This window comes from Apium graveolens, chromosome 5, assembly GCF_009905375.1.
Source record: "Apium graveolens cultivar Ventura chromosome 5, ASM990537v1, whole genome shotgun sequence".
Taxonomy (NCBI): Eukaryota; Viridiplantae; Streptophyta; class Magnoliopsida; order Apiales; family Apiaceae; genus Apium; species Apium graveolens.
In genome coordinates, this window is record NC_133651.1 from 184,687,066 (window position 1) to 184,712,524 (window position 25,459).

At 38.1% G+C, this 25,459-nt stretch overlaps 2 non-coding genes across 2 annotated transcripts; one reads left to right on the plus strand and one right to left on the minus strand.

Moving 5' to 3' along the window:
- Nucleotides 1–236: 236 nt before the first annotated feature.
- Nucleotides 237–343, minus strand: LOC141663340 (small nucleolar RNA R71). The gene has a single exon (XR_012551419.1). It is a non-coding gene; the product is annotated as a small nucleolar RNA R71 (small nucleolar RNA).
- Nucleotides 344–19,698: 19,355 nt separating this feature from the next.
- Nucleotides 19,699–19,805, plus strand: LOC141663081 (small nucleolar RNA R71). The gene has a single exon (XR_012551166.1). It is a non-coding gene; the product is annotated as a small nucleolar RNA R71 (small nucleolar RNA).
- The last annotated feature ends 5,654 nt before the right edge of the window (nt 19,806–25,459 follow it).

Consider the following 25,459-nt stretch of genomic DNA (forward strand, 5'->3'; position numbering starts at 1 on the left):
TTGGGGGTTCTTCTACTGAAGACCCCAACATGCACATCAGGGATTTCATCGAGATCTGTGACACTTTCAAGTTCAATGGTGTGACTGAAGATGCTATTAAGCTGCGACTCTTCCCATTCTTTCTAAGGGATAAAGCAAAGTACTGGTTACATTCTCTACCACCAGGGTCTATCACCACATGGGAGGATCTTGCTCAAAAGTTTCTCACTAAATTCTTTCCTATGGCGATGACTGCTGCAATCAGGAATGCTCTTACTCAGTTTGCTCAGCAAACTGGAGAATCTCTGTGTAAGGCTTGGGATCGATATAAGGAGATGCTAAGGAAGTACCCACACCATGGCATGCTTGATTGGATGAATATAAACTGTTTCTATAATGGATTGGGTGCTACTTTTAGACCTATGCTCGATGCAGCATCAGGAGGAGCCTTGTGGGCTAAAAGCTACAATAAAGCTTATGAATTGATTGAACTGATGGCTGCTAATGAATACCAGAATCCTTCTCAGAGACTGACTCAGGGAAAAGTAGCAAGAATTCTAGAGTTGGATGCAGCAACTGCTATAGCTGCCCAACTTAAGGCTTTGACAGTGAAGGTGGACACTTTGGCAAATTATGGAGTTAATCAAATCACTAGTGTCTGTGAGCTTTGTGCTGGTGCCCATGAGACTGATCAGTGTGCTATTTCTAGTGAATCAACTCAGTTCGTGAGCATTTTTCAGCGATCGCAACAACCTGTTCCAGCCACTTATCATCCCAACAACCGTAATCATCCTATTTTCAGCAGGAGCAATGCTCAGAATGTGGTTCAACAGCCTTATCAGCAGTACCCAGCTAAGCAGTACAACCCTCTGGTTTTCAGCAACCGCAATATGCACCAAGGCAGCAACTTCAGCTGCAACAAGCTAATGAAAAATCTGAATTAAAGGAGTTGAAGCTTATGTACAAGAGTCAAGCTATTTCTATCAAGACGTTGGAAAATCAAATTAGACAAATTACCAATGCCTTGCTAAATCATCAACCTGTTACATTACCTAGTGACACTTAAGTTCCAGGAAAGAGGGAAGCCAATGAGCAGGTGAAGGCAATCACTTTGAGGTCTGAAAGGGTTGCCAATCCTGAACAAACTCAAGTTTCAAATGAAGACGCTGGGGCTGAAGAAGAAGTAGAGTAGCAGGAAGCAGAAGTGGAACCAAGAAAGACTACTGTTGAGAACACTCCTCCTGAGGGTAATACAGGGGAGAAACAGATCTATCCTCCACCGCCTTTTCCTAAGCGGATGCAGAAGAAAAAGCTGGATAAGCAATTTGAGAAGTTTCTGGAGGTGTTCAAGAAACTTCCTATCAACATACCTTTCGCTGAGGCTCTTGAGCAGATGCCTAGTTACGCAAAGTTTATAAAAGGTATTCTCTCTCGGAAAGTGAAGCTTGATGATTTAGAGACTGTCGCTCTCACGGAGGAATGCAGTGAAGTGCTGCAACAGAAGTTACCTCCGAAGCTTAAAGATCCAGGAAGCTTCACTATTCCATGCACTATTGGAAAAGTGTCTTTTGACAGATGCTTATTTGACTTGGGAGCTAGCATCAATCTGATGCCTTTGTCAATCTTCAAGAAGTTGAATCTGCCTGATCTAAAATAAACTTATATGACTTTGCAGTTGGCTAACTGTTCTATTACATATCCGCGAGGTATTGTGGAGGATGTCTTGGTCAAGGTTGATAAACTCATCTTCCCTGCTGATTTTGTAATTCTTGATTACGAGGAGGATAAGAAGATTCCCATAATCTTGGGAAGACCTTTCTTGGAGACTGGCCGAACCTTGATAGATGTGCAGAATGGTGAGCTTAGAATACGAGTGCTGGATCAGGATGTGACTTTTAATTTGTTCAATGCTATGAAATTTCCTACGAAAAATGAGAAGTGCTTAAAAGTGGAGTTGGTAGATTCTGTAGTTACTTCAGAACTTGATCAATTGCTATGGTTGGATGCCTTAGAGAAGGCCTTATTGGGGAATTCAGACAGTGAAGATGACAAAGGTGAAGAGCAATTGCAATATCTGAATGCTTCTCCCTGGAAGAGGATGATTGATATGCCTTTTGAATCTCTTGGAATGGAGGAATTGAAAAAAGCTCATAAACACCTCAAGCCATCTATTGAGGAAGCTCCTATTCTTGAGCTTAAGCCTTTACCTGAACATTTAAGGTATGCATTTTTAGGTGATGCCTCTACTTTTACTGTTATTATTGTATCTGACCTTTCAGGTAGTGACGAGGAGAAGCTTTTGAGGATTCTAAGAGAGTTCAAATCGGCAATTGGATGGACTATAAGAGATATTAAGGGAATCAACCCTTCTTATTGCATGCATAAAAATTTTCTAGAGGAAGGTAGCAAGCCTATGGTTGAGCAGCAAAGAAGACTTAATCCGATGATGAAGGAAGTAGTGAAGAAGGAAATTCTTAAGTGGCTGGATGCAGGTATTATTTATCCTATTTCTGACAGTTCTTGGGTGAGTCTAGTTTAGTGTATACCGAAGAAATGAGATATCATAGTTGTTGCAATTGAGAAGAATGAGCTCACTCCTACTCGAACAGTCACGGGATGGAGAATTTGTATGGACTATAGGAAGCTGAACAAGGCCACTAGGAAGGATCATTTCCCTCTGCCTTTTATTGACCGATGCTTGACCGATTGGCTGGTCACGAGTATTACTCTCTTCTAGATGGTTATTCGGGTTACAATCAGATTTGTATCGCTCTAGAAGATCAGGAGAAGACTACCTTCACTTGTCCATTTGGTACTTTCGCCTTCAGAAGAGTCTTTTTTGGTCTGTGTGGTACACCAGCCATATTTCAGAGATGTATGATGGCCATCTTTTCTGATATGATTGGCCAGAATGTGGAGGTGTTCATGGACGACTTCTCTGTATTTGGCGATTCTTTTGACGAATACTTGCAGAATCTTGGACATGTTCTCAAGAGGTGTGTTGAGACCAACTTGGTTCTCAATTGAGAGAAATGTCACTTTATGGTGCGACAGGGCATTATTCTTGGGCATAAGGTTTCTAGTAAGGGTCTTGGTCATACGGGTTTCTATAGGCGTTTCATCAAGGACTTCTCAAAGATTTCGAAGCCATTGTGCAGTTTGCTAGAGAAAGATGTCCCTTTCAAGTTTGATGATGAGTGCCTTTCCACTTTTGAGACATTGAAGAAGAGTTTAATCACGGCACCTGTCATAACTGCACCTGACTGGAATGAACCTTTTGAGATGATGTGCGATGCAAGTGACTATGCAGTTGGAGCAGTTCTTGGGCAGGGAAAGAACAACATATTTCATGTGGTCTACTACACTAGTAAGACCTTGAATGGTGCTTAACTGAATTATACCACTATAGAGAAAGAACTTTTGTCTATTGTCTATGGTTTTAAGAAGTTTTGATTGTATCTACTCAGAACTAAGGTGACAGCTTTCATTGATCACGCTGCAATTCGTTATCTCGTCTCGAAGAAGGACTCGAAGCCTAGATTGATTAGATGGGTTCTTTTGCTTCAAGAATTTAAATTAGAGATCAAGGACAGAACGGGGACTGAAAATCAAGTCGCTGATCATCTTTCGCGTTTGGAGAACCCTAATGTTACTTCACTAGACAAGACATTGATAAATGAGTCTTTTCCCGATGAGCAGTTGTTTGGAGTGTAAGAGCAAGAACCGTGGTTCGCAGACATTGTGAATTACCTTGTGAGTAACATCATGCCTCTCGACTTATCATACGTTCAAAGGAAGAAGTTTCTATATAAAGTGAAGTGGTATATGTGGGATGATCCATTTCTTTTTCGACAAGGAGCTAACCAAATCATCAGGAGATGTATTCCTTATAGCAAAACAGGGGGGGTCTTGCGAGATAGCCACTCAACGGCTTATGGAGGACATTATGGTGGAGAAAAGACAACATATCATATTCTTCAAGCAGGTTTCTTTTGGCCAACTTTGTTTAATGATGCTCATCAGTTCGTTTTGAAATGTGATTGATGTCAACGTGTGGGTAATATGTCCAAGAGGGATGAGATGCCTCTTAATGTGCTTCTCGAGGTCGAAGTCTTTGATGTTTAGGGAATTGACTTTATGGGGCCATTTGTCTCATCTTGTAACAATCAGTATATCTTGTTGGCGGTTGATTATGTGTTGAAATAGGTTGAAGTTAAGGCGTTTCCAATGAACGATGCAAAAGTGGTGCTTAATTTTCCTCACAAGCAGATATTCACAAGGTTTGGAACTCCAAGAGTCATAATTAGTGATGAGGGGTCGCATTTTTGCAATCGCAAGTTCTCCACTATGATGCAAAAGTATAATGTGAATCATCGCATTGCTACAGCTTATCATCCTCAGACGAATGGTCAAGCCGAGATATCTAACAGAGAGATCAAGCGCATCTTGGAGAAAGTTGTGTGTCAATCGAGGAAGGACTGGTCTTTGAAGCTTGATGAAGCTGTTTGGGCGTATCGAATAGCATACAAGACTCCGTTGGGAATGTCTCCGTATCAGTTGGCTTACGGAAAAGGGTGTCATTTACCGGTGGAGCTAGAGCATAAAGCGTATTGGGCTTTGAAGAAATTGAATCTGGATTTGGATGCAGCTGGTAAGAATATGATGCTTTAATTAAATGAGCTTGACGAGTTTCGACTTCAAGCTTATGAGAACAACAAAATGTATAAGGAGAAAGTCAAGAGGTGGCACGATCGGGGTCTAGTGCTCATATCATTTGTGTCGGGGCAACAAGTTCTTTTGTTCAACTCTCGTCTCCGTCTTTTTCCGGGAAAGTTGAAATCAAGATGGTCAGGGTCGTTCGTTGTCTAAACTGTGTTTCCACATGGAGCGGTGGAGATTTTTGAGAATGATCTGGGCCAAGCATTCAAGGTAAATGGCCTGAGGTTGAAGCATTACTATGGTGACACGGCAAACTGCGAGGTGGTTAGTGCCGTTTTGTTTTCCGTTTGATCTCGAGTTTCTACGTTAAGCTAACGATGTAAAGCAAGCGCTTCTTGGGAGGCAACCCAAGTTTGGTGTACATTAGTAAGTAAAGGAAGCAAGAAGAAAAAAGAAAATCACAAAAAAAAATTAGAAAAATAGAAAAATTCAGGGCCAACTTCAGAAGCTAGGCGCGGCCGCGCCGATTTCGCAGAAGTAGAGCGCACCCGCGCTGCCCTAGCGCGCGGCCGCACCGAGGTCCCGACTCAAAAAAATAAAAATAGCAGTTTTGAAGAGGAAAAACGGGATTTTTTCTACAAAATCAATTCCTATCCGAATTTTACTCTACCACATCCCAAATTTCCCTCTCCTAATTAAACCCATTATTCCCACTATTCCCATAATCAAATCCCACTTCTATTCCATATATAATTCTCTTTTCACCTCCTATAAATACATACACTTTTACACAAACTTCTTCACCACTTCACAAATTTCTCAAACACAAATTCTCTCTCAAATACAAACTCTTATTCTCTCTACTCAATTCCAATGGCACCCAAGAGACAAAGAACACAAGTAAGCAGCAGCACCACCAATTCTTCTAGTGCGGGTGGTGTGAGGGCGAGGTTTTCTACTCCCGAGGCTGAAGTAGAGTAAACGAGGCTTCTCTCGAAGCCTATCATCAAGAAGAGAGGTTTTATGCCTTCGGGGAAGGATGGTAAGCTGTTGGAGATGATCCTGGAGATGGGCTGGGTTCCTTTTTACGAGGCACCCGCTGTTGTGCCATTGAGTATTGTTCGGGAGTTCTATGCGAATGCGAAGGCTGAGAAGAATGGCTTCAAGGTGGTGCGAGGGATGACTGTGGAGTATAATGCTGATGCTATTAGGAGAGTGATTGAGCAGCCCGCGAGGAAGCCCGGGCAGGACACTTGGAGTAATAAGACTCCAGAGGACTTTGATCTGGATCTTATTGTTGTTATACTATGCATGTCTGATACACATTGGAAGATCAAGAGGGGAACTACTGAGTACTCTACGTTCCTAGCTTCCAGCATGAACAGGTTTGCCCGTGCATGGAACGCGTTTATTTGTGCTAACAGCATGCCATCTTCGTATGTGTATGAGATTACTGTCGAGCATGCACGACTGTTGTGGGGCATTCTTCATGGAGATTATGTGGATCTTGGGATGGTTATTTATCAGGGTATTCAGAAGTTCTTGAGGGGGAGTAGCACGAGGTCTATACCGTATGTGTCCATTGTGACAAAATTGTGCGTGGCAGTTGGTGTTCATTGGCCAGCATATGAGCAGTAGCAGATCCCGAGTGCTCCTATTGACAACACTACTTTGGCTATGATGCAAGAGTGGGATGGAGGCAAGTCCGATATGAAGGGGCTTAGTTATACTTTTGACCTTCTACCTGGTGGGAGGCCAGTTGTTGGGCCCACCCAGACGAGCAGGACCGCTTGGAGATCTCAGCTAGGAAATGAGGCGGGGCCATCGCAGCAGGCACATGAGGAGGAGGAAGGAGCTGATATTGGAGCTGGCATGAGCATGATGCAATATAGGTGTTTGTCTAGGAGGATGGATGCGATGCATGACATCTACAGTAGGTTTGCACGTGATCTCGCCCAGGCATTAGGGACAGCTTTCAGAGCCACCGGTGTTGACATCCAATGGCCAGTATTTGGTGAGGACTCCGTGTATCCACCTCTAGACACGCCTGACACTCCACCCGCTGAGGGTGAGGATCCTGATTCAGATTAGGTATACCTGATTCCTTACTATTACCTTCACTGTGGACAGTGAATATTTTAAGTTTGGGGGTAGTAATTAAAGGAATATGTTTAGTACAAGTCACATATAGTTTGCATATTCATGATAGTTTAGTTTATATAGTTGCATATTTTGCCATGTAGTTTTTTTTATTTTTGGTAGTTTTTATAGTAGTTTGTTCATATAGTTCATGCATTTGCATAATAACATGATCCCATAGATAATTTTTCCGATTGACTGGTGATATTGATGCTAGTGTAGTGATGTCGTATTTAGTGATGTTAAGTCTTATCGAATTGATTTGCATGCTAGAGACAACTGTATTTTACTAAGTCTTATAGGTTGCTAAAGTACTAGATCATGATCATGGTTTGTTTGTTTGTCGAGATTTAATTACTTGTTTATATTTAGAATTTAGGATATTCTCTTAATAATAATATAACATGGATTTTTAGAAATTGGAGAAAAATGGGATTTCATTGCTAGTTGTGTTGGCTAGGTGTCAAATGGCCAGTAGCCGGCTCATATTTATATGAGTAGTCTAGGGTTGAACGAGATGGAGCAAAACGCACTGGTTCAGAAATTTTGAAGAAAAGAAAAAAAAGAAAAAAAGAAAAAAAAGAAAAAAAGAAAAAAAATGAGTGTTATGTATAATTGATCACGAGTGAGCTCTTTAGTATTCGAGTTATTAAGTTCTTAGGGGACTTTGTGCCTAGTGACCTAAGGCTTTTATAGTCTGGGATCCGCTAACCTAACGCTTGCTACATGGGTACTATTTTATAAATCTTTTGTGGACCTCACTCATTGCATGATCAAATAAGCAAAGTGTTGTTGTTTTGTTGAATAAAAGCATGTATCCATATAAAACTCCAATATAAGAATTGAAATGTTATAAGTTATTTTGAGTCTAGATTTTATTCTGTTTATAACCTTGTGATTGCTTTGATGAATAGTGAGTCATGATTATTGATCTAGTGGCGATAGTATACGTCTAAGCAGTGCACACACGCACGCCTCTGGGTGGTAGATTGATTTGTGAGGTTTGATTAATCTTAAGCGAATAACTGCATTTGTTGAGATGTTGCTTGTTGATTGGTTTAATTATTCTATTGGGGATTGTTGTATTCATTTAGTTACATTCATGGATTTTTATTTCTTATTCTTTGAGTCTGTTTATGCTTGAGGACAAGCATCGATTTAAGTTTGGGGGTATGTTGAGTGGTATTTATGACACTTTATTATGCTCCGTAAAGCTTCGAATTGGTGTAAGTGTGCTCAAGTTGTTGGTATTTTAATGTGTTTTCTAGTGTTTTTGCATTTCGGGCATTATTCTAAGAATCAGGTGAATTAGCATTGTTTTGGAGCTAATATGGTTTTAGGATGATGTCTAAAGAATAAAGCTCCAGAAGCCAACTCGATTGCAGCAGGAATTAAAGAAATTTAGAAGTTTTTCCAGAAGCACGGCGCGCCCGCGCTGGTCTAGCGCACGGCCGCGCCCATCTGTTATAGAGCCAGTGTGCCCGCGCTGATGAAGCGCGCGGCCACGCCGGGTCGGGATCCTAGAATCCTGTTCTAGTTGATTTACAATTGGGGGACTTCTATCTTACATGGGCTGCAATATATACATAAATAAAGGAGGTATTCTAAGGAGACGGATACATCAGAGCACAAGGAGAGTCGTAACAAGACCGTGTTAGCATGATTCAACGAAGGCGAAGAAGATCTTATTTCACTTGTGAATCTTTGTTCTAAGTTATAACTTGGATGCTAGTTTTCTTATTCGTGGACCTTACTCTTGTTTTGTACTTGGTTTTATTATTTATTCAGTATAAAGACTATGTTTATTATACCATGCTTTCATCGAAACCCACATTGATGATGAGTTTGATTATGAGCTAATCGTTATCGTGGGGTTCTAGCGGATTTATTTATGGATTTCTTGAGTTAATTTGTTTCGATGCCTTAGTGTGTGGTGATTGTTTGATAACCTAGTATTGGTTCTGCTTATTCATCTTATGAGCGTCGCGAACTTATAAGATAGTGTGTTAATTCTTAATGAAGCGACGGTGAATTTAAGGGTTTAGAACTTGCCATGCTAGCATAGGTTCATGTGTTATTTTTATGCATGATTCGTAGATAATTTTAACCATTTTACTTGCCCTATGTAATCATGATAGATAACTTGTGCATTAAACCGTTATATTGTCAAATTCTATAGACATATAGGGTCTCAATATATTTGATGTCTATTCAGCTTCTATCTCTTTTGTGGATGTCTGGTAGTATGGTATACGTGCAACAAAAGTTGGCGTTTATCAGTTTCATGTTATCTGATTAGTGTCATCACCATTACATGCTAAGGTTAAGAACAATAAAGCTATTGGATGAAGTATCTAATGAAGTTAGAATCCCATGTTTGTCATATATATTAATTCAACCATTCTTATTCTCTTAGTTATAATTGTTAATTTAATTCTTAGTTATAATCAAAACCCTAAATTGTTATAGTCTTAGCATTAGATAATAACCATATCATCGGTGCATAAGTGCATAAATTAATTAGTTAACCAAAATCAGTCTCTATGGGAACAAACTAGAAATAATTCTATATTATTTGCGAATGCGTATACTTGTATGTATTATTAGCACGTGTTAGCGACTAACACTATCACAATTTGAGAAGATGGCTGGCCTATTGGTGACTTTTGGAGACAACAGCAAATGATTTTCAATAGGATATGGCAAGTTAGTTTCTGGATATGTTGTCATTGAAGATGTAGCACTGGTAGCTGGGCTGGAGGTGAATCTCCGGAGTTTCAGTCAATTCACAAATAGAGGTTTCAAGGTTTCTTTTTAAAAAGGAGAATGCTCAATTATCAGCAAAAAGACTGGCGAAGTTGCTTTGAAAGGAGCAAGAAAGGGAAGCTTGTTTGTTGCAGATTTATACTTAGCAAATAAGGATGGAATATGTTGCTTCTACACAAAGGAATCTATTGAGCAAAACAAGTTGTGGCACAAGAAACTCTCTCACCTAAACTACAAGGCTATTAATACCTTGGTGAAAAAGGACATAGTGAGAGACATGCAAAATCTGGAATTTGCTCAAGATGAAGTTTGCGAGGCTTGTCAAAAAGGCAAAATGAAAAAAGGTTTAGTCTCAAAAGCAAAGTTGTGAATTCCATAAGTGCACCCCCTGCAACTTATTCATATGGACCTGTTTGGACTAGTAAATGTCTTATCTATTTCAAGAAAGAAATATGCACTTGTGATGGTGGATGACTACTCAAGATATACATGGGTAGAGTTTATGCATTCATAGGATGAAACTCCACACATCATTATTGGACACATGAAGAAAATTGAGAAGCAGGCTAAAGATCAAAATTGTGTGAAGAGATTGAGGAGTGACAATGGCACAAAATTCATGAATGCAATCTTAACTGAATTCTTCAAAGACAAAGGTATTGTTCAATAGTTCTCAGCTGCAAGAACACCCCAGCAAAATGGGGTAGTTAAAAGGAAGAATATAACTTTGGTTGAGGTAGCTAGAACAATGCTGCAAGATGCAAATTTTCCAAGTTTTTGGGAAGAAGCTCTCAACATTGCATGCTACACTCAAAACAGATATCTCATCAACAAAAATCTTGGAAAGTCACCCCACTCAATCTTATCAGAAAGGAAGCCTACTGTGAAGCATCTGCATGTGTTTGGAATTAAGTGTTATGTTATAAAAGATAACTCTGAACATGTGAGAAAATTTGACTTTAAAGTTTTTGAAGTAATTTTTCTGGGATATTCATTGAAAAGAACTGCCTACAGATTTTATGTGCCTGAAAAAAAGAAAATTATGGAAAACACGGATATGACTTTTGATGATGACAAGTGTCCAGGCTTGAAATTCCTTGATGAAAATGAGGCTGAAGTCCTTAGGTTTGAAAATCTTAACATTCATAGTGATTCTAAAGATGAATCTAAAATCAACACAAGCAACAGAATGAATAAAAAGTCAACTGGACAAGTGAATCATGAGAATGGAAACTCATCTCATACACCTGAATTTGATAGCACAAACTCATGAGGAGAAAGAGAAGAAAGTTCTGCAAGTCATGCCAATGGTGAAAAAAATGCAGAAAATTCAAGTCAACAAAATCATACCAGAAAATGGGATAAGAGTCACACAAGAGATGCAATTATTGGTGACCCAAATGCAGGTGTGAGAACTAGAAGTGCAACTTTTAATGAATGTCTACATACATGCTTTCTGTCACAAATTGAGCCCAAGAAAATTGAGGAAGCTCTACTAGACCCTGACTGGATATCTGCAACTACAAGAAGAGCTAAATCAATTTGAAAAAATAGGGTTTGGAAGTTGGTTCCCGCAACAAAGAACAGAAGCATAATTGGAACAAAGTGGGTGTATAGGAACAAAATGGATGAAAATGGAATTGTAACAAGAAACAAAGCTAGATTAGTTGCAAAAGGCTACTCACAGGAAAAAGGAATTGATTATGATGAAAATTTTGCTCCAGTTGCAAGACTTGAAGCAATAAGGATCTTTCTTGAATTTATTGCACACTCAAACTTTAAAGTGTATCAAATGGATGTAAAGAGTGCATTCCTTATTAGTGAGTTAGAAGAAGAAGTTTATGTGCAACAGCCACCTGGCTTTGAAGATCCTGAATTTCAAAGATTCTCAAGACTCATGTAGAGTGAATATAAAATGAGCATGATGGGAGAATTAAGTTACTTTCCTGGAGTTCAAGTCAGTCAAAGAAGTGATGGAATCTTCATCAGCCAAACCAAGTATGTTAAAGACTTATTGAAGAAATTTGGGATGGTTGATTGTTCACCTGCATCAACACCTATGTCGACAGCTACAAAGTTAGATGAAGATAACAAAGGAAAAGTGTAGACATTTCAGGTTATAGAGGAATGATTAGATCTTTACTTTATTTGACTGCTAATAGACCAGACATTATGTTTGCAACATGTTTCTATGCAAGTTTTCAATCCAATCCAAAGAAATCACATTTGATGGCTGTGAAAAGGATTTTCAGATACTTAAAGGGCACACCAAACTGAGGATTATGGTATCCTAAGGGAACTGGATTTGAAGCTGTTGGATACACAGATGCAGATTTTGCTGGATGCAAGGTTGACATAAAGAGTACTAGTGGAAGCTGTCAATTTCTTGGACAAAGACTTGTATCCAGGTATAGTAAGAAATAACAATATGTGTCAACTTCCACAGCTGAGGCTGAATACATAGCTGCTGGAAGTTGTTGTGCTCAAATGCTTTGGATTAGAAATCAACTAATGGATTATGGCCTAGTGTTACTCAAAATTCCAATTATGTGTGACAATACTAGTGCTATTTCTATTTTTGCTAATCCAGTTAATCATTCTAAAAAAAGCATATTGATGTAAGGTATTATTTTATTAGAGAACATGTTACAAATGGTACTATTGTGCTCATTTTTGTTCCAACAGAAAAATAATTAGTTGATATTTTCACTAAACCTTTGGATGAAGCAACTTTCACTAGATTTGTTAGTGATATTGGTATGTTACACTCTTCATCCTAAAAGCAAGAACTAGGCTAGTATGTTGCAGCATATTAATCTCTAATAAATTAAAATTAATTTGATTTTATTGGAAATTAGCTGAATATGATGTATAAATATTTCATAATTTTCTGCATATTTATTATTCAAAATTTAAAATTCGGCTTGGAATTTTTCAAATTCTAAGAAAAAATGTTTAATTTTTAATTTATATTTTCAATATGTGAAATTAGCATAAAACGGAATCAAAAGGAACAAAAGTCTATAGAAAACTGAGTTCTTGATAAGTCTAATTGACTTCTCGACAAGTCTTTTTGAGATTTCTCGACAGAGTTCTCGATAAGTCATTTTCTTGACTTCTCGAAGGACTTCTCGACAAGCCTCATTATGACTTCTCGATAAGTCTTATAGAGATTTTATATATGTTAATTCATAGAGTTTTCTACAAGTATACATTTTAGACTTCTCGAATAACTTAGAACTGCAATATTTAATTTAATAAATTATTTTAGTAAAATACTTTTGGTATAAATTCATTTTAAGTTTATTTCGATTTGTTCAAATAAAAATTGGAAAAATTCAGTACATTCAGGACAAGCTGGGTATTTGTTGACATCTCGATAATTCACTATCTAGTTCTCGATAGGAGTCAGGACAGTGACATATCGATATGTATCTATTTGTTCACGTGACTTCTTAATAAGCAAATCCCAAACATTTATTTCTACTTCTCGACAAGTCACTTACCTTTTTCTATAAATACCCAGACATCTCAACATAACCCCTCTTTATGCTTTCGAGATCTCAATTGACCTAGCTTTTCAAATTTTAACAGTTCTCTCTCATTTCGAGCTCTTTCTTCTTCAAATCTCTTACCCACTCAAATTCAAAGACTTATAATTGCATCAAACACTGATAGAGTTGTTATCCCTAAGGATGGTACCAACTACCTAACATTCACAGATGCTAACCAAGCCCCTGACAGTTTCAAGAGTTTTGTCAAGTTTTTATCTAAGATTCTTCGCAGGAAAACACATGCGAAAATACACGCAAGCGTACGCGATCACAAGTAGTATAAGATTTAAGTCAAGTTCGTTCCCACAGAGACTAGTTTAGGTTAAGTTTAGAATATGCACTTATGCAACAATGTATGATTATCGTTCAAAGCTAAGCCAAGTAACAAATTTGAGTTAATTAACTACATAAGAGATTATACCAGCATGCATTAACTAAGAGATTAAAATTGATTTACTTATATGAGAATAAACATGGGATTCTAACTTCATTTACTTCATTCATAGTTTATATCTTTATCAATAGTATGCGATGGTGATGATAACTAATCAGATAACATAAAATTAGTATACTCTATCTTTCGATATACGTATACCCTACTACTAAGCATCCACAATCAAGATAGAAGTTGAATAGACACCAATTATGCTTAGACCCTATATGTCTATAAGATTTGAAAACATAACAGTTTAAGAACAAATTATCTATTATGATTACATAGGGTGTGTAAGATGGTTAAAATTACACTACGAATTATGCATGTCAATTCATACATAAACCTATGCTAGCATGGAAAGTTCTAAACCTCTATATTCACTGTCGCTTCAATAGAGATTAACAAACAATCTTAGATGTTAGCTACACATCAAAGACGAATAAGCACAAACAAACTAGGAAAACATAAATCACCACATACTAAAAATTTAGAACAATCAACTAATGAACTCCATAAATAAATCCACTAGAACCCCATGACAACGATTAGTTCATTATTGAACACATCGTCACCATGGGTTCTAATGAAAACATGATCCTAAATAAGTTTAGAATACTACGAGATAATATAAAAGTACCAGGGTTTAGAACAAGAACAAAACAAACATCCAAAAGTATCGCCTAAATCAAAGAATACAAAAGTATGAAACTAAATCTTCTTCTCCATAGCCGTTTCATGTGCTCTAGATCTTCTTAATGTTCTCCCTGGCTTCCTTGTTATTAAAAACGTCTTCTTTTCATTATATATAAGCCCCCGGTTGACCTGGACTCTTCAATTCACCCAATCAGACTTTTCCCCCGCCCGACACTTGCTGCAGTCCTATCTAGCGCGGGCGCGCTCTATCTAGCGCGGGCATGCCTGCTCTCTGGAAAATTTTCTGCAGTCTCTTGTTTCTTGCTCTGATCTTTGTACAAACTTCCGCAACTCCATTCCCTGATCTCTTATCAACATAAAATCATTGTAAAGCTCCTTTCCACCTCCTAACAAGTGTCCTGCAACAACTAAACACAAAACACATCAAAAATACCAAGTACTTGAGTCCAAAACACCAACTTAAGCCGATATGAAGCGTTCCAAGTGGATATAAATTCCACTTATCACACCCCCAAACTTTAATCGATGCTTGTCCTCAAGCATAAACAGACTCAACACTAAAAACACAACTAAATGCATGAATGCAAATAATATGAATATGCAACTAAATGACAATGCAACGATCCCCGGAGAATAACCATAACCAATCAATAAGCAATTATTGCTAAGAATGCAATTACTTGAAATATAGTTTAACTAAATCTCATAAACCAACTTACAAACCAGAAACGTTCGTGTGTGCGATGCTTAACAGATATACTCTCCATACTGGATCAATAATCATATCCTATTCTTTGCCAAAACAATCACAAGTTTATAAACAGAATAGACGTTAAACACATAATGACTCACAACACCTCAATTTTACTAGAGTTATACAAGGTCATGTTATTATAATGAACACATAAACACAAATGCTTATTTGACTGTGTAATGAATGAGGTCCCAAAAGACTTCTATAATAATACCCATGTAGCGAGCGTTAGGTTAGCGGATCCCAGACTATACAAGCCTTAGGTCACTAAGCACAAAGTCCCCTAGAACATAATAACTCGAGTATTAAAGAGCTCACTCTTGGTCAATTCTGCATATACTAACACAATTTTTTTTCTTTATTTTCTTTTTTTAATGATTATGAATGAGTGCGTTTCGCTCCATCTCATTCAACCCTAGACTACTCATAAAAATATGAGCCGACTACTAGCCATTTGACGCCTAGCTTTATTCTCAACTAGAAATGATATTCGTGTTTTTCCCTAGTTTAAAAATTCAGTGTTCCTACGTCATTACGAGAATAGCAAAAATTGTAAATATAACCAAGTGATTAAATTCCAACAAACAAACAAGTATGATCATGATCTAGTTCAAAAGAAACCTATAAGACTTCTGAAAAAACTTTGTATCTGTGCATGCAAATCAATTCATTAGGACTTAATCATCCCTCTATTTGACATCACTACACTCAAATTAACATCAACCTACCAATCAGAAATAGCTCATCCTACGGGATCATGTTATATGCATGTAAATGAAAATACATGGACTCACATAATAACATGAACAAATATGTAAACAAATATGACCTATATGAACAATCATGCAAAAATAATGAACGAACTACAACTAAACATGCAATATGAATCTATATGGACACGAGACACTACTAATCCTTAAATTATCACCCCCAAACTTAAAATATTCAATGTCCTCATTGAAGGCAATAATAAGGATACAAGGCATACCTAGTCGTTGGTAGGATCACCCTCCTCGGGTGGAGTATCAGGTGGCGGGTATACAGTGCTCGCTCCATATACTGGCCAATAAACCTCGACACTTTTTTTTTTAAGCGACAATACTACAGAAATGCGTGGGTTGCTTCCCACGAAGTGCTTGTTTTACGTCTTTAGCTTGACGTGAATCTTCTAAAATCAAGTAGTAGCAAGAACAGCGAACCATGGTTCTTCTTCTTGCACCCCAAAAAGTTGCTCATCTGGAAAAGATTCATTGATCAACGTCTTATCCTGTGAAGCTTTGCCTTGATCTTCCAAACGTGAGAGATGATCTTCTACCTGATTTTCTGTACCTTTCATGTCTTTGATTTCTAGCTCGAATTCCTGAAGCAAGAGAATCCATCAAATCAATCGAGGTTTTGAATCTTTCTTCGAGACGAGGTATCGAATAGCAGCATGATTAGTAAAAACTGTCACTTTTATCCCAAGCAAATAAGATCGAAATTTATCGAAACCATAAATAATCGCAAAGAGCTCCTTCTCTGTAGTAGTATAATTCAGCTGAGCACCATTAAGTGTTTTACTAGAATAGTAAACCACATGAAAAATGTTCTTCTTTCTATGACCAAGGACAACTCCAACTGCAAAATCACTAGCATCACACATCATCTCGAAGGGCTCATTCCAATCAGGTGCAGTAATAACAGGTGCTGTAGTCAAACTCTTCTTTGAACTCTCAAAATCAGCTAGACATCCTTCATCGAATTTGAAAGGAACGTCCTTCTCTAACAGATTGCACAAGGGTTTAGAGATTTTGGAGAAGTCTTTGATGAATCGCCGATAAAAACCCGCATGACCAAGAAAACTACGGATTCCTTTAACTGAGATTGGTGGAGGAAGATTTTCATAACCCCCACTTTGGACTTATCCACTTCAAGACCTTTGCCAGATACCTTGTGCCCAATAATGATACCCTATTACACCATGAAGTGACATTTTTCCCAGTTGAGCACCAGATTGGTCTCAACTAATCTTTTCAGCACCAAACCAAGATTATGCAAGCACTCGTCATACGACGTCACGAACACAGAGAAGTCATCCATGAACACCTCCACATTAGTACCAATCATGTCTGAGAATATGGCCATCATGCATCTCTGAAAAGTAGCAGGTGCACCACATAGCCCAAAAGAAACTCGACGGAAAGCGAAAGTGCCAAAAGGACACGTAAAAGTGGTCTTCTCTTGATCTTCTGGGGCAATTCAAATATGATTATAGCCTGAATACCCATCCAGAAGACAATAATACTCATGGAAAGCCAACCTGTCAAGCATTTGATCAATGAATGGAAGAGGGAAGTGATCCTTCCTGGTGGCTTTATTCAACTTTTGATAGTCCATGCATAATCTCCATCCTGTGACTGTCTGAGTGAGAAAGATCTCATTCTTCTCATTAGCAACAACTATAATGCCTCCTTTCTTAGGCACACACGCACCGGGCTCACCCATGAACTGTCAGAAATCGGATAGATGATCCCTACATCCATCTATTTAAGAATTTCTTTCTTCACAACCTCTTTCATGATATGATTGAGTCTTCTTTGCTGTTCAAAGGTTGGTTTACTTCCTTCCTCAAGCAGAATTTTATGGATGCAATAAGAATGGTGGATTCCCTTAATATCTTCTACAGTGCATCCAATTGCTGATTTAAATTCTCTCAAAATTTGCAAGAGCTTGTCTTCGTCACTACCTAAAAGGTCAGATGCAATAATAACAGGCAAAGTAGATGCATCGCCTAAAAAACATACCTCAAGTGATCAAGCAGTGGTTTAAGCTCAAGTGTGGGAGCTTCCTCAATAGATGGTTTGAGACGCTCCTGAGAATTTTTAAGCTATGATAATCCAAGAGACTCGAATGGCAAATCCAATCTCATTTTCCATAGAGAAGCATTCAAATACTGCAGCTTCTATGCCTCCTCTTCATCTTCACTATCAGATTCCCCTGTTAAAGCTCTCTCTAAGGCATCGGTCCTTAGCATTTGATCAAGCTCCGAAGTCACTAGAGAGTCTACCAACTCTACTTTAAAGCACTCTTCTTCATCAGTAGGGAATTTCATTGCATTGAAGACATTGAAAGTCACGTCCTGACCCTGAACTCTTATTGTAAGCTCGCCCTTTTGCACATCGATCAAAGTTTGGCTAGTAGCTAAGAATGGTCTCCCCAAGATAATGGGAAACTTCTTATCTTCCTCGAAGTCCAGAATGACAAAATCAGCAGGGAAGATGACTTTATCCACCTTAACCAAGACATCATCCACTACACCTCGCGGATAAGTGATGGATCGATTAGCCAGTTGTAAAGATATGTTTACAGGTTTTGGATCAGGCAGACCAAGTTTCTTGAAAATGAACAAGGGCATCAGATTAATGCTAGCTCCCAAGTCGCACAAAAACTTGTCGAAAGATAGCTTGCCAATGGTACACGGTATCGTGAAGCTTCCTGGATCTTTAAGCTTAGGAGGAAGTTTCTGTTGCAGCACAACACTACACTCTTCCGTTAGAGCAACGATTTCCAACTCCTCCAGTTTTAGCTTCCGAGATAGAATACCCTTCATGAACTTAGCATAGCTCGGCATTTGTTCTAGATCTTCCTCAAAAGTTATGTTAATGTGTAACTTCTTGAATACCTCCAAAAACTTGGCAAACTGCTTATCGAACTTCTGCTTCTGAAGCCTTTTAGGATATGGAGGAGGCGGATAGACTTATTTATCCCCTGTATTCTGCTACGGAGGAGTGTTTTTAATAGTATTTTTCTTCGGTTCCACCTCGCCATCCTTCTGTGAAGCCGTTTCAGCAGAATTTTCACTTTCTAAAAAAGGGCAGGGTGCGGGCGCGCTTGGTATGGGCGCGGGCGTGCCTTCCATCTGGAAGAAATTTTCTGAATTTGCATTTTGATAATTTTGGGGGCTCGTGACCTTTCCAGACCTTAGAGTGATTGCCTTAAGCTGTTCTTTGACTTCTCTCTTTCCTGGATTAGCCTATGTGTCACTTGGAAGAGTTCCTTGAGGTCGGTTTAATAGGGCATTAGAAATCTGCCCTATTTGATTTTTCCAGAGTCTTGATTGAAACCACTTGGCTCTTGCACATAAGCCTCAACTCCTCTAATTTAGATTTTTCATTAGAAGATTGACCGGAACCTCTGTGAGATTGTTGTTGCATTCCCTGTGGCTGAAATTGCTGCCTTGGGGCATACTGTTGTTGAAAACTAGGAGGATTGAATTGCTTGTTCCCAAACTGCTGGTATGGCTGTAGTGGCTGTTGCATACCACCCTGATTATTGCTTCAGCTGAAGTTAGGATGTTTGCAGTTTTTAGGATGATAAGTAGAAGGAACAGGTTGCTGCGACCTTTGAAAGTTGCTCACAAACTGAGCTGATTCACTAGCTATAGCACATTGCTCCGTCTCATGCGATCCCGCACAAGCTCACAAACACTAGTTATCTGATGAACACCATAGTTGGTCAGAGAATCGACCTTCATAGTCAACGCTTTTAGCTGAGCAGTGATAGGCATAGCTGTATCCACCTCCAGAATTCCTTCTACCTTGCCTTGTGGTAGTCTCCGAGTTGGATTTTGATATTCATTCGCATCCATCATCTCAATGAGCTCATAAGCTTTTTCATAGCTCTTAGCGCATAAGGCTCCACCTGATGCTACATCGAACATAGATCTTGACTGTACTCCCAAACCATTATAAAAGCAATTGATCACCATCCAGTCAGGCATTCCATGATGAGGACACTTCCTAAGCATCTCCTTGTAGCGCTCCCAAGCTTCACATAAAGATTCACCCGATTATTGTATGAACTGAGTAAGAGCATTCATGATTGCAGCTGTCTTTTTCATAGGGAAGAATTTAGTAAGAAATTTCTGAGCAAGATCCTCCCATGTCGTAATAGAGCCTGGTGGTAGAGAGTGCAGCTAGCTCTTAGATTTATCCCTCATAGAAAATGGGAAAAGTTTCAGTTTCACAGCATCTTCGGAAACATTATTGAACTTGAAAGTGTTGCAGATCTCGATAAAATCCCTAATGTGCATATTAGGATCTTCTGTTGGAGCACCCCCAAACTTGACTGAATTTTGTACCACCTGAATCGTGCCATGCTTGATTTCAAAGGTACTAGCTGCAATAGCTGGCCTGACAATGCTAGATTGAATGTCATTGATCTTCGATTGGGAATAATTCATCAACATATTCGTTGCTGCTACTGGCTCTCCCATTGCAATGATTACTTCTTCTTCAACTTTTTCAACTTCTTCAAGAACTTCTTCGACCTTTTCTTCAACTTCTTCCAGTGTTTCCTTACGAAATTGAAAATGTGTTCGCATACACGCTCTTTAGAGTACCTGAAACACAATAAAGTAACCATAGTAAGTAAAGTAATCCGAGTCAGTGAACTTTAACGACCACTGATGTCAAGCACATAAACTAAAAATTAACACCGAGTCCCCGGCAGCGGTGTTGAGTGGTATTTATGACACTTTATAATGCTCTAATAAGCTCTGAATTGATGTGTTTGTACTCAAGTTGTTAAGTGTTTTGACGTGTTTTTAGTGTTTTTGCATTTCAAGCATTATCTAGGTAATCAGGTGAATTAACATTGTTTTGGTGCTAATTTGGTGTCAAGGTGGTGTTGGAATAAAAGCTCGTGGAAAGCCGGCTCAAATCTGTAAGAAAAAGAAAGAAGTCAAAGTTTTGGCAGAAGCCCGGCGCGCCCGCGTTGATCAAGCGCGCGCCCGCGCCCGAACTTCAGAGAGGCAGCGCGCCCGCACTGATTAAGCGCGCGGCCGCGCCAGGTCGGGTTTCAAGAATCCTGTATTGAATAGAAGACTGAATTCTGGACTTCTCTGCTGATTAGGGTTGTTATATAAATAACTTTAGGTCATTTTTAATAAGATATCAAGCCAGAGACATATCAAGGAGAGCTGTAAGAAGACCGTTTTAGCACGATTCAACGGAGACGAAGAAGATCTTGTTTTTACTTGTGAATCTTTGTTCTAAGTTGTAACTTGGATGCTAGTTTTCTTATTTGTGAACCTTACTCTTATTTCGTACTTGGTTTTATTTATTTGTTATAAAGACTACGTTTATTACACCATGCTTTCATCGGAACCCACGTTGAAGATAAGTCCGAATATGGGCTAATCGTTATCGTGGGGTTCTAGCGGATTTATTTATGGATTTCTTTAGTTAAATTGTTTTGATGTCTTAGTATGTGGTGATTGTATGATAGCTAGTATTGGTTGTACGTATTCGTCTTAGGAGCGTCGCGAACTTATAAGATAGTTTGTTAATTCTTAATGAAGCGAAAGTGAATTTAAGGATTTAGAACTTGCCATACTAGTATAGGTTCATATATTTGTTATGCATGATTCGTAGGTATAACGACTCATGTATTTTTCTTTTTAGTTTAATATTTAAAAATGTAATAAAGATTTGAATGATTAAATAAAGGTGTGTATTGGTTTTGGCAGCAGTTATTGATTATTATTTAATTAATTGTGATCTGTTGAGTTGTGGGATTGAATTGCATAAATTATTAGTAAGTTATACAATTTTATTTCACTTGTAAAAGTGATTTTATTGCAGTTTTAATTCCATAAATACCTGGATTGTTTCTAAAATTGGTTTATAACTTTAAAATTCCAATACATATCTTTGGGATTTTATAGAATTGAGAAATTAATATTTTATTAATTATTTATTTTTAAATGATTTTCTGAGTGTGTTTGGTTGTAAAATCCATATTTAATTATGAAAATCTTTAAAAAATCATGAAACTCATATTTTATTAAGTTCGTATTATTCTGAGAATTTTAAAATTATTTTAGAAATTTTCGGGATTTGTTTCACCCGCACGTCATTTCGTTATTTGTTAAAAAGCGGGTACAAAGTGCACCTTAAAATGTGTATTTTTTTTAAAATTACGAAATTTATGTTTTCGTAACTTCGGGATATTTATATTTTTTTAACCTTATTTTGGAAATTTTTCGGAACTATTTTAAGGATGGCTTGGTTCGTTAAAATCCGATTTCGGGGCGAAATTTTGGTTCCCGGATATGTCAGGGATACGTGTCAAAATCTTATAAAAGAAATTGACACGTATTCAATTAACAGATGCGTGCCACCAGGCCACAAACACACCCGCTCACACGCGTTTCTTCTGTCTATCTATTCACTCTCTCTTTCTACTCTCTTTTTGCTCTCTGTTTTCTCTCTAAATCCTCTCGGTTTCTTTGTGTCTTTCTCCGGTTTCTTGCCCCTGTTCCGTCACCGTTGCCGTGTTTATTCTGGTGGCTTGGTCTCGGTTCCGGCTTCGTTCTTCCTGGTATATGCATATATATACATACAACATCGTATATATACATATTGTGTGTGCAATTGTGTGTGTGTGTATGTTTGTGTGTGTGGTGTGTGTGTGTAGCGGTTGGCCGTGTCCGGCGGCCGTTGTTTGGTCGTGTTATGTGCTTCCCTATTTTGTTTGTTTGGGCTCTGTTGGGCCTGTTCATTCGGGCCTTGGTTTCTTTGTTTGGGCCTTGCAGTTGGGTTCGACTGTTGGGCTGAGTTCTACAGTGGGTTGATTGTTATAATTTTAATTCCTATTTTCTTTTTCTGCAGGAAAATAAATGAATAATATTCATGAAATCAAAACTTTCATTGCGGGAAATAATATTAATTGGTATAATTTATTTGGGAACCCATATTATATCGGGAGCCAATAAATTGTGTCACCGTTGACGATGAACTTCGGTGAGTCAACGGTGGACGGTGATGACGTTGTTCTTAGTCCTAAATTTTATAAATAAATAAAATGATTACGTAAAATATTTTTGGACTTAAATAGTTAATTACGAATGGTGTTTTGATGTACGTTGTGTAAAATAGTGGAGTTGATATTGTGGATTGTTGTGATTGTTGACGTCGATTGTAATCGACGGGTAGTCTTATAAACAAAGAAGTTGCTGCCAAAATTTTCTAAAAATATATTTGTAAATGTACATATCTATATTATACGTGTTACCCCTATTTGTGTTTGAATTACGTAAATACGTGATTATGTGTATAATAATTATACGAGTCGGGTTATCGGATTGGGTTATTAGGATTTGAGGATATCAAGCATGTCAGTATAACTAATTAGGGTACTCGGTATTTGTAGATCCAAGTCGAGCTTCCCCAGGACCGAAGTCAGCGTGAAAGCTACTTAGGGTTTTGTAAAGTGTTGCAAGGCAAGTACCCCTGACCATTCTTTTATGGTTCAGTACATATGACTAGCTAAATATTTTATTTTCATAATGGAACAGAAACGTTTTAAGTTACGTATCCCCCATAGTTATAAAACACTGTTTTCAAATTATTTTGGGGAAAAGTAACTTCGAAAGGTACCTATCTTGAATGAAATGATTTGCGAACTGGATTTTATACGTGTGCTGGTTAAATAAATGATTTAAAAATGAGATAGGTACAAGTATTTTGAAAACTGGATAAAATGGTCAGATATGGGATACATTGGGGCCAGAGTAGGCCTATTGAGGTGGCGTAGGAGGCTAATTCGGTTGCGCGCAATATATAACCTATTAGTCCAGCAGGTCAGAGACCTAGCTAGTCTCTGAGTTCCGGAACAGGTAAATGGGATGGCAGTTAGAGCCGTCTGGTGTTGATAGCCTGATCAGCTGTCTTCACATATCTGCTACGTATCTGATTTGGATTTGTGATTCCCGTAAGGGCATAAGTAGTTGATACAGCGGTTTTGTAGATATGATTAACATGCTAAAATTGGATTCTGGTATTTACACAACACACTACTATGTTGTTTTAATAAAGCATGCTAGTTAGTGATATACAGTTATCTTCGATTTTCATTATGTAATGTTAATATCATGATTATAGCTCTGTTCCTAATATTGGTACATTACTATTTTATTCCGTTATTCATATGTTGGTACTGCTGAGCGATTATGCTCACCCCTGCAAACTGTTATGTATATCTCGCAGATAGAAGACCAGTCAGACAGACCCATGTTCCCGCCCCTTCAGGACCCGGCTCCTCTGAGGTAGTTTGTATCAGGCCATGAGGTCTGATGAGGTGCTGAATAAAGTTAAAGTGTGTTAGATGTTGAATAAATGGTTTGTAATAATAAGGACCTGGATCATACTTGAACCTGGATCGGATCTTGGTTTGGGGTCAAGTTAGTATATTTTAATAATAATCTTGTTGTTTATATTTTAGTAATTGTGTTTGGTGACGTCAACTCCTGACCACGGGGTTGAGGCTGTCACAGTAGGTAATTTTAACCATCTTACTTGCCCTATGTAATCAAGATAGATAACTTGTGCTTAAACCGTTATGTTGTCAAATTCTATAGATATATAGGGTCTCAATATAATTGGTGTCTATTCAGCTTCTATCTCTTTTGTGGATGTCTGGTAGTATGGTATTTGTGCAACGAAAGTTGGCTTTTATAAGTTTCATGTTATCTGATTAGTGTCATCACCGTTGTATGCTAAGGTTAAGAACAATAAGGCTATTGAATGAAGTATTTAATGAAGTTAGAATCCCATATTTGGCATATATATTAATTTAGTCAATCTTATTCTCTTAGTTATAATTGTTTGTTTAATTCTTAGTTATAAACAACCTCAATTTGTTATCATCTTAGTATTGAATAATAACCATACATTGTTGCTTAAGTGCATAAATTAATTAGTTAACCAAAGTCAGTCTCTGTGGGAATGAACTAGAAAAGATTATATACTACTTGCGAACTCGTATACTTGTGTATATATCTAGCGCATGTTTAGCGACTAACAAGTTTTTGGCGCCACTGCCGGGGACTGCAGTGTTAATTTATAGTTTATGTGCTTTCCATCAGTGGTCGTTAAAGTTCATTGACTCGTACATTGTTACTTATTCATTTCCTTGCATTATTTCAGGTACTCTAGCGAGGGTGTATGCATACACATTCGCGTACTCGTAAGAGAACAGTGGATAAAGCCGAGGAAGAAGTTGTGGTAGTTTGTAAGAAAGTTTTTGAAGAATAAAATAAGGTAGAAGAAGAAGAAGAAGAGAAAGTAGAGGAACCAGCTTTAGTAGAGATGGTGATCAAGCAGAAAATCATAAGGCTCTGATGGACTATTCTCAGCCTAAGATCAATGACATTCAGCCAAGCATCATCAGGCCAGCCATCAAGACTAACAGTTTTGAGATCAAGTCAAGCACGATTCAGATGATACAGAACTCAGTTCAGTTTGGGGGTTCTCCTACTAAAGACCCTAACATGCACATTAGGGATTTCATCGAGATCTACGACACTTTCAAGTTCAATGATGTGGCTGAAGATGCTATCAAGCTGCGACTCTTCCCATTTATCTGAGGGACAAAGATAAGTGCTAGTTACATTCTCTACCAGCAGGGTCGATCACCACTTAGGAGGATCTTGCTCAAAATTTTCTCACTAAATTCTTCCCTATGTCGAAGACTGCT